Below are 14,318 nucleotides of genomic sequence, written 5' to 3'. Positions count from 1 at the left end.
ACTCCTGTCCTCAAACATCGCGCAGCTCCACATAGGCGACTCCTAAAAGAGCGAGTCACGTGGCCCCCGTTGTTGCTGGAGCTTGATACACATCCTCAATAAAAGCACAGCTTAATCTGAGCAAACATGATCTACACAATTTGGAGAGCCATGTGTGTTTATGGAATGGTTTGCAAAGTGTAGTAAGAGCAGACTTGCAGTTGATTGTTTGTATGTGTAAATGAATGATACCTTTAATTTCCAAGATTATAATGTAGTTCCCAGGATAAGAAATCAGTTAATTTACTCGTAAGGGAGAAGAGTACACACATTGTGGGCCCCTAAACAATTCGACCTTCCCTATGACCTTGGCATACAATTTCAAATGCATATTGGCATTCCTCATTGTTGTTGCATATAGAATATTTCTCCACGACGTTAGAAGTCATACAATAGAATAAATCTTTTCTGACATAGACTAGACAATAGCATTTTCTTCTAATAGTTCTTCAGAAAAGGTAGTCTTGTAGATTCTCTAGGTATTATTTGTTACCAACCTCCGTTATATTTTTCCTGTCTGAGGTGATCTGACAGTGACTTTTCCATTGTTGTACAGAAAAAACAGCTGCTCCATAATTTATATGTACTAGAACTACGGTGAAATGGGAACCCAGTTTAAAGACCAGGTGAACGGAAGCACAGTAAAATTCTTTAAATTGTCTCAGTAGTTGATGCTTTTAGATCATCCTTCTTTGGCTACTACATAGTGTTTAGCTTATCCTCTAATACTGGTCTAAGAATATTACTGGCTAGGAATACGGTTTGTCTTGATAAAACTTTGGGCCATTTGGTGCCTATCTGGCATAAATTCTTCGCACTGGCTGCTAGTGGGTGAAATAATGCCATTTGGTCCACTTGAATTGTTCAAGAAAAAGGTTTTGAATGGGAACCTTGATCCTGCAAACTGTTTTCCAGACACATTCCTAGCAGAGTTCTTAGGTCCATCATGTGTGCACAGTTGGTTCTTGAATGAATGAAATGAATACTTCTTGTGCCCAGTCTTTTTCCAGAAGGTTGCCACAATATGGCAACCTGAGGATCTTCAGTTCAAGTGTGCCTCATGCTATCTGTTAATGTAGCCAACTCTTTTAAGACTGGCATTCTAATGTTTTCTTTATTTAATGTCTGTTTTTCTACCGAGGTGCTTCTAAGAGGATTCGATTTTTACGTATTGTAGAGAATAACCAACTTCTCTGATAATTTTTTACAGCATGACCCAACAGCAGTCCCAATAAAAATATCTTTTTGTTGCCCCTAGAAATTGCAAGGAAACTATCTCCTCGCTAAGTATTTTCTAGCCGCATCCGTGCGTTGTAGGCATTTCATAAAATGAAATCCCAATGATCTGGGTTTTGAGGTCAATGGCTATGTTGACCATCAGGACTCCCTGGTAGGTCACCAGGGCACCGCTTGACATAAAACCTCACCTTTATGAAAAGGGAAATATTGATAAAATAAATTAAGCTCCCCTCCCCTTCTCTTCAGTCACTCGCCATGTGTACTTTTACAGTTAAAAACACAATTAATGGAACCTAATTTGTAGGTATGCCTTCTTTCAGATAGAAAAAAACTAAAAATAACATTTATGTAACAGGACCAGTAGCTATTTCACAATTTGTATGTTGTTGAGTTTCTAATTTTTCAGATCCATATGCCAGTTAACACGCAAGCCGGAAGTTATCTCTAGATACATTTTTAGGTTTGGCTTGATAGCTCAACTGTCTGCATGTTTTTATTTTTTACCGGTGGAATGAGCTTTGAATTCTCCCAGGGGAGTATTATGGTCCCTTAATGCTATTGGTTTTGTGGTGTATCTTTCCATCATTATGTAATGCTTGGATTGCAATGCTTGAGGGACAATTTTACATCTGAAAGGTAAACTCGATCACGGCATTTAATTCTTTCTCATACGTGCATTGTATCAATGGAGGAACAGCTTTTTTTAAAGTTTTTTAAAGATTTATGGGAATAGAAAAGCCGTAGTCTTGATATGGTTTTGTAATGACTCTAACACTAAACATTACCACTACCTCCATTAATACAATCACTGAATTTGTGCACACGTGTTTTTTCATTCTTTATCACACGAATGCCAGGCCTGTTGGCTTCCCAATGATTGTACTAAATAGCTGCTCGGCACCAATTTGGCTTAATATAGCAACATCATATTCTTCTCTGAAAGAATTGTAGTAGAATATGCCAAACATTGTTAGTGTAGATAACTAAGTTCTTGTAGTTCTTGTGGAAGGTGCATATGCAGGAGCAGGTTATCAAACTTCCCCAGTGACGCAGCTCTTGCATAATTGATACTCTGGAGCAGTGTATGGCACCTGCTCGCCAAATCCTCCTTTTATCCCAGTTCTTAGAGTAATTCTGATCATAACTACACTAGTAAAAGCCATTGCACTGTATTCAGGCAGCAATCATTTTCTAAACTTGAAATTTCAAAGTAAATCTGATAAGACCCATTTTGTGAACCGTATACTTGGCAGGATTTGGTTCTTGAACATATGTTTGTTTTGATTACTTTGTACAGTGAAAGCTCTTAGCCTGTGATGTTTTTGGAACAGCTTCGTATGCCTGGTTGACCATGGACAGGAAGGTCAGCAGCTTCTAGATAGTGATCACCATCATCTCGCTTCACTTGTGTGGATTTTGTTTTGAATCGGCTTTGCTTTACCTCTTGTTTTAGGTCAGTGCCACAAATGATAATCTAATTGTCAAACCCATGTTTCATGTCATGGAAGCAGAATGATTGTTAGGCAATTTCTTAACGCCCGATAAAAAAATATCTCTAAAAAGTTGGGGATTTGATGTTATAGCATGTTTCCTATATAGTTCATGTGCTTATTTATTTTTTAATTTACCAAAGTGCTCGAATTGCTTGTTTTAATGTAGAATGGAAACTGGTGCTCAAATCCGCATTTGTGAACTAAGTCTTAATATGCATTGGTATATATACCTTACTCCCTCCCCTCCAATACAGAACCATTTTCCTTCAAATGTCATTTAATATGGGGGATGTTTCATTAACAATTCCATCCTGAAAAACATTTAAGCCTCCCTTGGAGTAAATTAGCTTCTTGCTCATGAAAATTTCATATTGAAAAATATAAGTTTGGCATTGCACAACTGAATGCCCGTTTAGTATCAGTAAAAATAAATTACTAGTTTTAATCAGATGATGGGATAGTTTACAGTTAGCTTAGTGCTTAATAACATGTTAAGATAAGGAACAAGTTCGGGAGGATTATCTTAATGTCCATTGCCATACCATGGTAGGTTTGATGACGGAAGAGTAAGGCAGCTGTGCTCCATTTAGTGACTGTTATCAATCTTTGTACACAGAAGATTGCTCTGCAACTGAGGTAATGTTCGCTGCATTTACAGCAGAAGCATGGTTCGCCTCGGTGAAGTATGAAATAAGCTTAGTAAAACTTGAGTATTGAAAAACTACAAAACTTGTTTGGCAGTTTGAATTCAAACAAAATCTTATTCATAAAAGCAGTATGTCTCGGCTATGTACTTGACTACCCTAAATCGAGACTGTTGAAGACACCTAAATGTTTTGCGATTTCTTAAAGGAAAAATTATCTCCCATTAGGCCTAGCAGCCATAGTGAATATTACATGTTGATTCGACTGCGTTTTGTTAGATATTAGCAGGTGGCCTGTCTGTTCTTATAATTTATTGTTGATGCTTTTCTTTCTTCTGGGGATTTGGCTTTATTTATTTATGTATTTATTTGGGGCATTTGTAATGCGCACAAATCATCCCCAGGAGGATCTCTCGGCGCCTGAGAAAAACAAGCAGTCTTTAAATGGGCAGATTAGAATAGCCAGGTTTTAAGCCATTTTTTGAATAGGGACAGATTCGGGCATTCCCGGATGTATTCAGGGAGGTCGTTCCAGAGTTTGTGGGCCAGATAGGAAAAGGCACGACCTCTCATTTTTACCTTCCTGATTCTCTGGCAGCACAGCAGCTTACGATTGCTGGATCTGAGCTCAGGTGCAGGATGGAACTATTTAAGTTTGTTAGTCAGATAGACCGGTGCCGGTCCGTGCAGGGACCTGAAGACCAGGCACAGCATTTGAAAGGTGGCCGTTTCTTGACTGGAAGCCAATGTAATTGGCGTAGAAGGGGCGAAGAGGGGGTTTGGGCTGGTTTATCCAGGGCACGTGCAGCTGTATTTTGCACAACCTGTAATTTGGATAAGAGGTCCTCCTTAATTCCTGGCACTGAGCGGGATGCATGGGAAGATCTTTCTCAACATCTGCATGGCCCCGAATCAGGAGCCTGCAAGCGTCTTCACCTGCTCCTCCATTGAGAGCTGATTGTCAATCTTACAGTCATGAATGGCAGAAAGTTCTTAGGTTTATTTGACTTTTTTTGTGGGCAATAACTCTGAATAGAAGTTGGGGAGAGCAATTTGTTTCTGCTTTTCATTTCCTCTTCTCCTGGCAAACTGGAAAAAAACAGTCACTAACTCAGGACTGTCAAAATCCAAAGACTTCAACCAACGTTTTCAGAAGGGCACAGCATAGTGTGCCAATTCCTTTTCTGCGTAGGGAAACAAAGGTGGAATCCATTGAATGCTTTCCTTAAGATCATTTTATTGGAATCAGGAGGAAGGTATTTATGGTATCTATGTGGTTTTTCCCACAGTTTTATCTTTTGTATGCAGACCTTTGATTGCATGGTGTTACTATGCATATAATAAACTTTTATATAACTCCATGCTTTCAGAATCACTGGTGAAGCTGCCAGTTTGCACAATGGTTCCCTTTGAATGCACTTACAACTTATTTTGGATCACAGTCTAAACTGTCCGCATACTGCTCCGGGGCAGTTTCTGTTGACAAATTCCAAATAGAATCCCGCAATTGTCCTTTGAAATCTAGCTGCAAGTATTTGTTAGGAAGTTAAAAATATTACAAATTACGGTAGTAGAATGCTGTGCCAAACTCCTAAAGAGACTCGACCCCATCCTATTTGGTAATATGCCGTTCATTTTGTGTGTCTTGACACAACTAGTGGACTGTAAATTAACTGCAGCTATAGCCCGCTTTATAAGCAATAGCGCCTTGTGGAGTTTTTTGTATTTCTCTGATGTTTGGAGCATTACCCACAGTTTGCCATTAGCAGATGTAATTATATAATTACAAGGTCCCTATAAGAGGCTGTTGTGTAAAATTCTGGTCCTCATGTTAGACTCGTGGCATAGTTCACTCATTTTGAGGTTGATCCATATACGTTTTACCGGTCCTCACTTGACCCGTTTCTTGGACCATACTAGACTTTCTACCCGATAGCACATTTATGCCAGTGTACCTCCTTATCTTGGAACAGTACAACTAACATAGACCAGGCCAGGCATCTTGTCACATGCCATTGCCTTCGAAGCCACCAATTTGGTCTTCTCCAGGGTTTGCCACCTCACTTAAGCTTTGGGGAATTTCCAGGTGCTTTTCAGAGAAGAGGAGGGGAGGAGGAGACGGTATGGGCTAGTGGCTACAGCTGCAGTCTTTAGAAAATTGGGAATCAGGTTTGAGTCTTTGCTATGGCTCAACATCCTGAGATTCTGGGCAAATCACTTAAGCTCCCTGTGCCTAAAGACAAACAAATGTATACCTTAGTTTGATTACGTTTTAAAGTGGTCTAATATGTGGATGATTATATATCTTAGTATATGTCTAAGGGAGGTGGGAAAGATGGAGGTGATGGTAACTGATAGTTTGACTTTACGGGAAAAAACGTAATCCGATCTGTCCAAGAAATTGGCCGTATCCCGTGCACGTTTATTGCCTTGCCTTCTTGAAATGTCAGCAACACTGCCTGGCAAGGAAGTCAGGCGGGAGGTATTTTTATTGGATATATTGAGGAGGGATTTTTTGTGCAGTGCATTGCGTGACTTAAGTAATGAAAGTGAATTTGTTGTTTTGTGGTTTTTCATTAACCAAGTTTTATTCCTGTGCACAGATACAGCTGCAGTGCACAAAATAAACATTGTACGTAGGGAGTTGTATTCTCTGGGTCTGGTTAAAAAACCTTAATCCAGGATCTCTTCTGGTTTTGCATGACCGCTTTATCGAGCAAATTCGTCATTGAGGTTTAATTAACTCTATCGACAGCCCTGTGCCAGTATGCAGGTCTCCTAAAGTATCGGATGGGTGGATGTTCGGCCATGTGATACATGTCCGCTGGTTTTACTTCTACCCAGCTAAGTGGTGTGTGCCTTCCTGTGCGGTTTTCTGCCATTGCGAGCCTGAAATGTACCGTTTGTGTGCATGCTGCTCACCCTTCTAACTTGTGGTAAGGTGTCAGTTTACACGTATTGATTCTTGGAGGCAAGCTGAAATAAGGGCCAACCTGCCATTTTGTGAAGCAGCACTTAATATACATTTGGATTTGAAAAGTGTTCTTGCATTAGATACATAGTTTTACAAAATTTACATTGAAACAGTAGTTTAAATATTTTCTTTGGTTTTGAAACTCCTTCCGGGTATGGCTAATGTTGTACTTCTTTTCAAGGTTTGATGCGCACGGCTATAATGATAAAAATTATAAGGCAGCCTTACAAAGTTGGACATTGTTGTTGCCAATAGCCTTCTTAATGCAGAACTAAACGTTGTACTTGCATTCAGTGTGGTTATCACTTGTAACCATTAGAATGATTACAAACTTAGTTGCTTAGTTCTGTGGAAGGAACTGTTCATCTTTGTAGTGGTGCATTTTTTTTACATGCACCTTCCAAAGCTGTTTGCCACAACTCTGCTGCTGTTCTTGAAGTAAGGTGTGGTTACAAAAAAAACAAACACGTGCACGGAGACATTGAAGTCTCTTCAGCTACTTTTGCTGCTTCAGCCTTGCAACAGAAAGCATAATTTCCCTTCTATATTAGTCTATTGCATACCTTTATGCCCTCTCTTTTGTGGCTTCTTGTAACACCGAGAGAGCCAATCACTTCTGTGGCTCATGTGTTTGTTAGCAGTATTGCTTTTTATTAGAGTAGACCTGTAAAAGATGTCGGGCGGTCTTAAGATACATTGCTTCAGTGCTAGATGGATAGCTTTTCAATCTTTTTTATTGTTGAAATCAATCTTAATGTTATGGGCCCTTTTGTGGAAGGAAGCTACATTTGTCCACGTGCATTAACCTACTAAAAGAAATGGCTGCGCCAGTTGCTGATCTGTGAATCCTCTTTCAGTAAAAACAAGCCCAGAAAAGTCCCTTTCCTATATGATTTAGTCTTAAAAACATAAATATAGCTGAATAACTAGCCTTGACTACCTGCAGTCCTGGACCAAGTACTCGGCCAACATTCATTATGGGTAAAGAAGCAACTTGTGTGTGTAAATAATAAAGTTCTCTATGTGGTGAAATTGATAGTCTAGTGGTCACACTGAAACAAAGCGAATATACATTACAAATGAGCACAACACATGAAAATGAGAACGTGGGCTTTGTGAAATCAATAATAAATATGCAGTTTTAATCATTTTTGCATACCTCTTTCATCGAAAAGGGTGAAAGACCATATCCTGTGTGTGTGTGGGCTGGCTCACACAGGCATGTGCCAAATGGCACTCTTGGGCTTATTTTACTGTTTTACTCCTGATGAAATGGTCGCATACCAACCTGATATAAGATGACTGATGCAGACTAGATGTTAACTGGTGGCTCTACTTCTAAACAGTGATAAACTTCAGAAAGTGCCTGACTGCAACAGAGTAGGTGCTCTTATTCTGTTGGACCGTTCCGGTGCTGTACACAACATGTATACAGAATGGCATATCTAGCACTGAACTTGAGGGGATAGAGAGGAGGAAGGGGCAGCCTTCCCGCTAGAGCGGTCGACCGCGAAGCTGGGGAACCGAGTTTGCCTCCGCACCGACCCTCGACATCCTGCAATTCTGGGCAAATCACGTAATCTCCCCGTGACTAACAAAAATGTATGTGTCCTTGTGTAATGAAACTGGTGCTCCTGTAAAGCGATCTGATGCCTGATATCTTCGGGTCTAGTTTGTGCTATATAGAACTCTACAAAACAATATAATATATACAAAAGCTACATGGACGGTATACTTGGGTGCAGATTTTACTCACACAAAACCATAGAAATTCAGCGGTTGTAGTTAGCTGAGCTAACTATAACTTGCGCCCCCGCGCACAATACACTGCTTATGACCTAACATATTACATCACTAATGACATGGTCAGTGAGTGTGTTTCGTAAAGGTTTTGAATACTAAAAAATAGATACTGAGCTACTGCAAGAGTTAAATTACTATTCCTTCTGTTCTACCAAGTGTTATTATTTCTCACGTATATCATCTGAACTACAATCCAGTTTTTAAAGCGGGGGTACTATTTATGAGTGAACTTACCTCTATGCTTACACATGTCCCCTGCCGAATTATGTATATGGTGGTGGTTTGCGTCAGTAAGTTGTTCATTGAGACTTAATTCCACAGCGATGGCTGAGTTAGTGTTTTATTAGCACTTGGCTTAGACCTCTCTCTTTTACGATGAATGAGTGCAGTAGTAGTGTGCTATAAATTCATCTCTTCACTAAGACCTTTGTTTAGGGTGATGACTCAGTTAGTAGTGGTTTGCAACAGACTGACCTCTCTGCTTCTCTAGGATGAAGAATAATTTTATAAGTGGTTTGTGACACCATGGACTTTCCGCTAAAACCACTCTACTCGATGTGTGTGTTGTAATGGTTTGTGTAAAACTGTAGTCCGCTCTAAGTCCTCTTTCCACATTGACGAATGGTGGTGTGGTTGCGATAGATTAGCCCGTATGGTTAGATGCCTTACTTTGGGCATTGGTGTTTAGAGTAGTGGTTTAGAAGAGAAATGACTATTCACTGAGAACTCTCTCCTGGGTGATAAGTGAGTGTAGGATTTGATGAGGTTGCAGTGAGCTCTCTGCAGTCCATCTTTCTTTCTTTTTTTTATTCAATTAATTTTAATTTCACAATCCATTCCCAAACTAAAGCACACATTCAATACTAAAACAACAACACATTTAATACAAACATATGCTATTGCAATTTCTATTAGTGTTCCACTGTCATTATGTAGATTGCCTGTGTGTCTGATAGGCTGTATGGGTGTGTGAGGGGCTGTTTGGATGTGAGTGTGTGTGTGTGGTGTCAGTGGTTTTGTAGATCTGAGTGTTGTGCATGAGTGGCTGAGTGAGTCATTTTGTGGGTGTGTGAGTGCTTGTACGGTGAGTGAATGTGAGTGTTTTTGTTGGTCTGAGTATATGTGACTGGCTGCACAGGTGTGTGAGTGGTTGGGTGGGTGTGTGAATGGCTGTGTGAGTGTCTGGGTGTGTGAGTGGTTATGTGAGTGGCTGTTAGTGTGTGAGTCTCTGAGTGGTTGTATGTGGTTTTTTTAATTGGGGTCTGGATCCGCGGATCCACAACGGAGCACACAGGGTTGAACTGAGCTCTACTGTGGAGCTGTAGACCTTCGCACACTAAAATAAAACTGTTTTGGGAGAACTTCATGCCCGTGAGAGGTCCCTCACAGACCTCTGCATCTGCCTCATGGGGTCAAGATACATCTACTCTGACCCCGTCTCTCACTTTTAACTTTTTCCCCCCTGAAACCAAGTCCTGATGCTCAAAATGGTAGCCGCAACTTTCTTCCCCGGTTGTGGCCAGTCAATCACAGCATTGCTGATGGTGCATGGCGGCGAGTCCGCATCTCTAGGTATACATAAATCTATTTTCTTTAATAACTGCAATAGTACTGAACAGAAATACACCAAATTACAAAAAGCACTCTTTCTGGAGCAAGATCCAGTTTTCTGCCTAATTTGGTGTAATTCCATTCTGCGGTTCGGCTGTAGTTTCTAAAATCCCTATGGTAAATTGCATAGGGAAAACATGGTTAGGGATCTCTGCCTTTTTCTCAGCCCCTGCTTGATGGATCAATCCAAAAGTATCCAGATAGCAGCCGAAGTGACTGGCAAACTAGTTTTGAAAATGTTGGGAAGATTCTTCAAACAGCGCCAAAGTTATCAGCAAAACAACAAAACACTCTTTTTATGGAAACTAGCTCCTAACTATACCTCCTGGCGGCCCGCACTAGGTAATATATGTATGTATATGTTTACCTAATATTTGCGTATGACATCGTATTATGTGTTCCTATATGTATACCAGGGCAGCAAATCTTTCTGTATTAAGAACTACTATGTCCAGTGAAACACATCAAGAGCTATTAATATTATTAGTGTTGTAATAGTGACCACATCAGAGAAGATTATATTAATGGCCACTGTATTCAGGATTACTACCAGCGATCAGCGGAGGGCCTTAAAGTTGGTCGCTAGCAGTAACGTATACAAGGCTGTGTCAATATGGAATGCCTCTGCATGGGTAATAGCTAACAGACATGCCTCTGGTACCAAGGTAATTACATTTGAAAAAAACTTTTCCCAGTGCCATATGATTGATTTCTCAAATATTCCATTTAAATATAAGTTGGAAATTCAGCTATATTTCTCGAAATAGCAAATGAGTTCTGAAAATGAGCAAATTTTTGTCTCAAATATACACTCTCAATTTTAGTATACATAAATAAATTCAACCATACAAAAGCTTTTCATTTAGTACACTGAGAAACACAGAGGAGAGCTACTTATAGGTAGCTGGAGAGCCACCACTAGCTCTTGAGCTACTCGTTGGAGAACCATGATGTATGCACATCTTCATACAACGTCCGATTTTAAACATTTTAAGCAAAACAGCTTTGCATATCAATTAAAGGTAGTTTAACAAATGAATATATATGGCAAGATTCAGTGTTTGTTCTGTGTTGCCTCCTGTTACATTTAACAGCGGAAGTGGTGCGGACAGAAGGGGCGCGGCTGTTCGTAGGCAAGGGAAACAGAATTGGGGCACAAGCCACTATGCCCCCTTTCCCCACCTCCCTACTCCCCTCACCCTCCGTAAGTCGACACTGCCTGCATGCCGTTCTTTGGCCAATAGAGGGGTGTGAATATTTTTTAACCGAATTATTTATTTCTGACAGGCATGCCTTGTTTAGAATCAGAATAATCAAAAAAGAGAGCGAGAAGATGCAAACGTGCTTGTTCCTTCTCCTCTTTAATACACCAAAAAAACCTCATACGTTGACAACCACGTAATAAAAATCCAGCTCCACTGTAATCCATCGTCGCGGCACACCCGGGGTGCGCTAGACTTCTTGGGTGAGAACCGGACCGAAAAATAAAGCATGCCAGAAACTAGGTTGGGTGGTGAGGGTTCTTTTAATGAACTAATTGTTCCCCTGGAGCATGAGAGATGGACATTCGTGACAATAGGACCTGTCGGTAGCTAAGCTTATTATAGTTTGTTTTTGGTCGTTTAGAAATCAGAAACATTACACTATGTGAGACAGACAATTTTTTGGGGGATGTGTTTCTACTGCCCAGACAGCCATGCAAATGCAAAGGTATGGTTTCCACTGTGTTTGGAGAGGTTACTTTGGCATGATAAACGTGACAATAGTAGAATTTGGGAGACGCGAAGATGCTCTTCTAAATGTCACCAATGAAATACTAATATGCGTTATGGCTTTCTCTGAGGGTCATACTTGTCGAGCATAGCAGTGCCTGAATGTTCCCTCCGTCCTGGGTTAAAGCTGCAATATATGTGCAGGACAACTCGCGCTTACTGTAGGTACACAGGTAATTCTGATTTCATAGCTTCTATTGTCCCTCTTAATAGGCCTGTCCTTTAACCCTGCCTGCAGTTTTAGTATCGAACTCACAGCTGCAGTTTTTTCTTTGAAACCTAACACATAATTATCGGAGATGGGAGGAAACCAGGCGTCCAGTGAATCCTGTAACGACGTTTAACCCAACAGCTCAGATGTAAATAGGTAAAAGACAACCTTTGAAAAGGCATTCTGCTGCCTGTGTGCTGGTCAAAGGGCCTGCCCACTGCCCGTTTATTCCCCGCTCGTACGCCTGGCTATTGAGACCTATTTCCCGTGACACCGGGTACTGTCGAGCCCTGAATGGAGTCTCTTAATTTGGCACTTATATACCGTGCTGCTTTGCCCTAAAGCGCTTCGTGTTCTTAAAAGGATGTAATTTCCTATTAGAAATGCTAGCTATTCTGCCTCTTCGTCGACACATTTCCTGACGCGCGCTTTCTTTCCACACCCTTTGTGGCGCGCGCCCCCCTCTGTTGTCGCAGGCTGGTGTCTCGCGGACGAGACTAGCACGTCGTCTCATTCCTTCCGCAGCAGCAACCCTTTCCCCCACAGTGGTTAGTACAACGCCGCGCCGGTGCAGCCGCGTTCGAGGTCAAGCACTGCAATCCACCCTCTCGAGGGCTTTCTGTACGAGTTGCCAGTGTGCGGGTAAAAATGACTTTAAACTCTTGTCAGCGCGGTTACTGGTGCATGCATCACAGTCCCACTCAAATAAACCTGTCACAACACCGAGTCTGCAGCGAGAGAAGCGTCCAAGGGCAGGCCTCTAGCTTTCCATTCGAGCATCACTAAACGTGCACAGAGTGCCCAATTATTTCAGCATTATTGAGCAGGCCTACAGGAGGACCCGAGCCTTGCTACATTAGATTTTCTTTAGTAATTTGCTCAAGTACCGCTGAGGACACTTAAAGGGCTTAAAACGATGGCTGCAACCAGTTTCCGTTTCTGGGTTGTTAATTCGGGTTTTCTCTTTTCAAATTAACTCTCTCTGCCTGCTGTGAGGTTGTGCTGGAAGAACTGTTCAGCACTCATTTTCCCGCTTTCAACCTTTTTTTCAGCACAACTGCAGTCAAACATTGTATGCATATACGTGCATTTATGTTCAGTAATTGCACATTGTAATATTAAGTGTTCGGCATTTTTTTTATCAGCGTTTCAAAATATTTTTCAGTTGTAAATGTTAAAGCAAGCATTGGCAAAAACAATTAGTCCAGCTTTTTTTGCTTTATGGATGTTTATGCTCTTGGTATTCAGCAAAAAAATATTTTTGAAACCAAGAGTACACATTGTCATACTATCCCTAGCACTTAAGTGACTTACTTTGTGTATGGATTTTCTCATTGTGAAATTGCAGGAAGCATTCACTCACAGTGAAGTTAGCTTCTGGATGAAGTGGGCTGGCCCAATGCTCCATGCTGTTTTCTGTATTATTGGGTGGAAGAAAACTGTAAATGACACAAACTATTTTAGATGCAGCTGGAATTTCATGAAAGTGGGAAAACCAAAGAATGCATGGATAATTCACTTTGAATTGTAGTGAAGCCAGATATACTTATTTTTACTCATCAAAGCCATGCAGAATCCATTGAAAAGAGTTTTCTACTCTGAAAGAAACTGCTACATTTATTTCCTTGTGTTAACAGTAAAAATTACGTGTTAAAATCTTCGGTAAGTGTGTGGGGGTGTTTGTGTTTGTGTGAGAGATAGAGACATGGGTTAAATAGAAATGCGGCGTATTGATGAAAAGCAAGCATGGATAAGAAAGCAGCAATTGGTTACTCAATTACCCTAACTCCCAAAGATGCGTTTTGTATACACAGAAACAAAGATGCTTGTGTTGAAAATAATTATTGAAACTAAAGTCTTAACCCCTTCGCTGCTGGCCCGTTTCCGCCGCTGTGCGGTAAACAAACGAACAGGGCGGGGCCGTGACGAACCCCAGCCGTCATCAGCACACGAGCACCGCAGAGCGTGACGGCTGGGGTTCGTCACCAGCATACAAGGGGTTAAAAATGTCTTCGCTTAAAAAGATGGGGAAGAATGAAACTTGCATGGGCCTCAAAAAAATCTTTCTTCAACATCCCAAAATATGTGACTGTATGAAACCCACATAATTCATCCTCATGTTTTAATTGTGTTTATTCCTGAATATGTACCTTTTTAAGACTATCTGAGTTTTTTTTGCTCTTTATTGTCCTTGTAAAAGACATCTGAAATGGGGTTACGCCATCTAAACTGGAGAGAAGTGCTTGGTCAGTGGCACTAAGGGCCTTATTTAGAAGTTGGCGGACGGGGCACTCCATCAACATGTGAAGGATAGCCTATCCACTATATTGCAAATGCAGTAGGGTGTGTTGCGCATGTAATAAGGTTGATGGGTCATGCTCTACGTCTGTGATAGAGTGTCCTGTCCACCAAACTTTAAATAAGGCTCTTAGCAGCTATTTTCACTCATGGAAAGCACTTATGTACTGTTTCTTCTTGCTATTGTGTACAGGGCACAAGCCCTAAAAAAAGAAGTGGGGGGACGCTGACGTC

The 14,318-nt window shown here is 40.9% G+C and overlaps 1 protein-coding gene across 4 annotated transcripts in view; it reads left to right on the top strand.

Moving 5' to 3' along the window:
- LOC147727275 (transducin-like enhancer protein 4) overlaps positions 1-14,318 on the top strand; it is a 263,396-nt gene that overhangs the window by 111,205 nt on the left and 137,873 nt on the right. The gene's annotated exons all lie outside the window — the stretch shown is intronic.

This window comes from Lissotriton vulgaris, chromosome 3_1, assembly GCF_964263255.1.
Source record: "Lissotriton vulgaris chromosome 3_1, aLisVul1.2, whole genome shotgun sequence".
Classification (NCBI taxonomy): Eukaryota; Metazoa; Chordata; class Amphibia; order Caudata; family Salamandridae; genus Lissotriton; species Lissotriton vulgaris.
The sequence above is the reverse complement of the archived record's forward strand: the minus strand, read 5'-3'. Positions and strand labels throughout refer to the sequence as shown.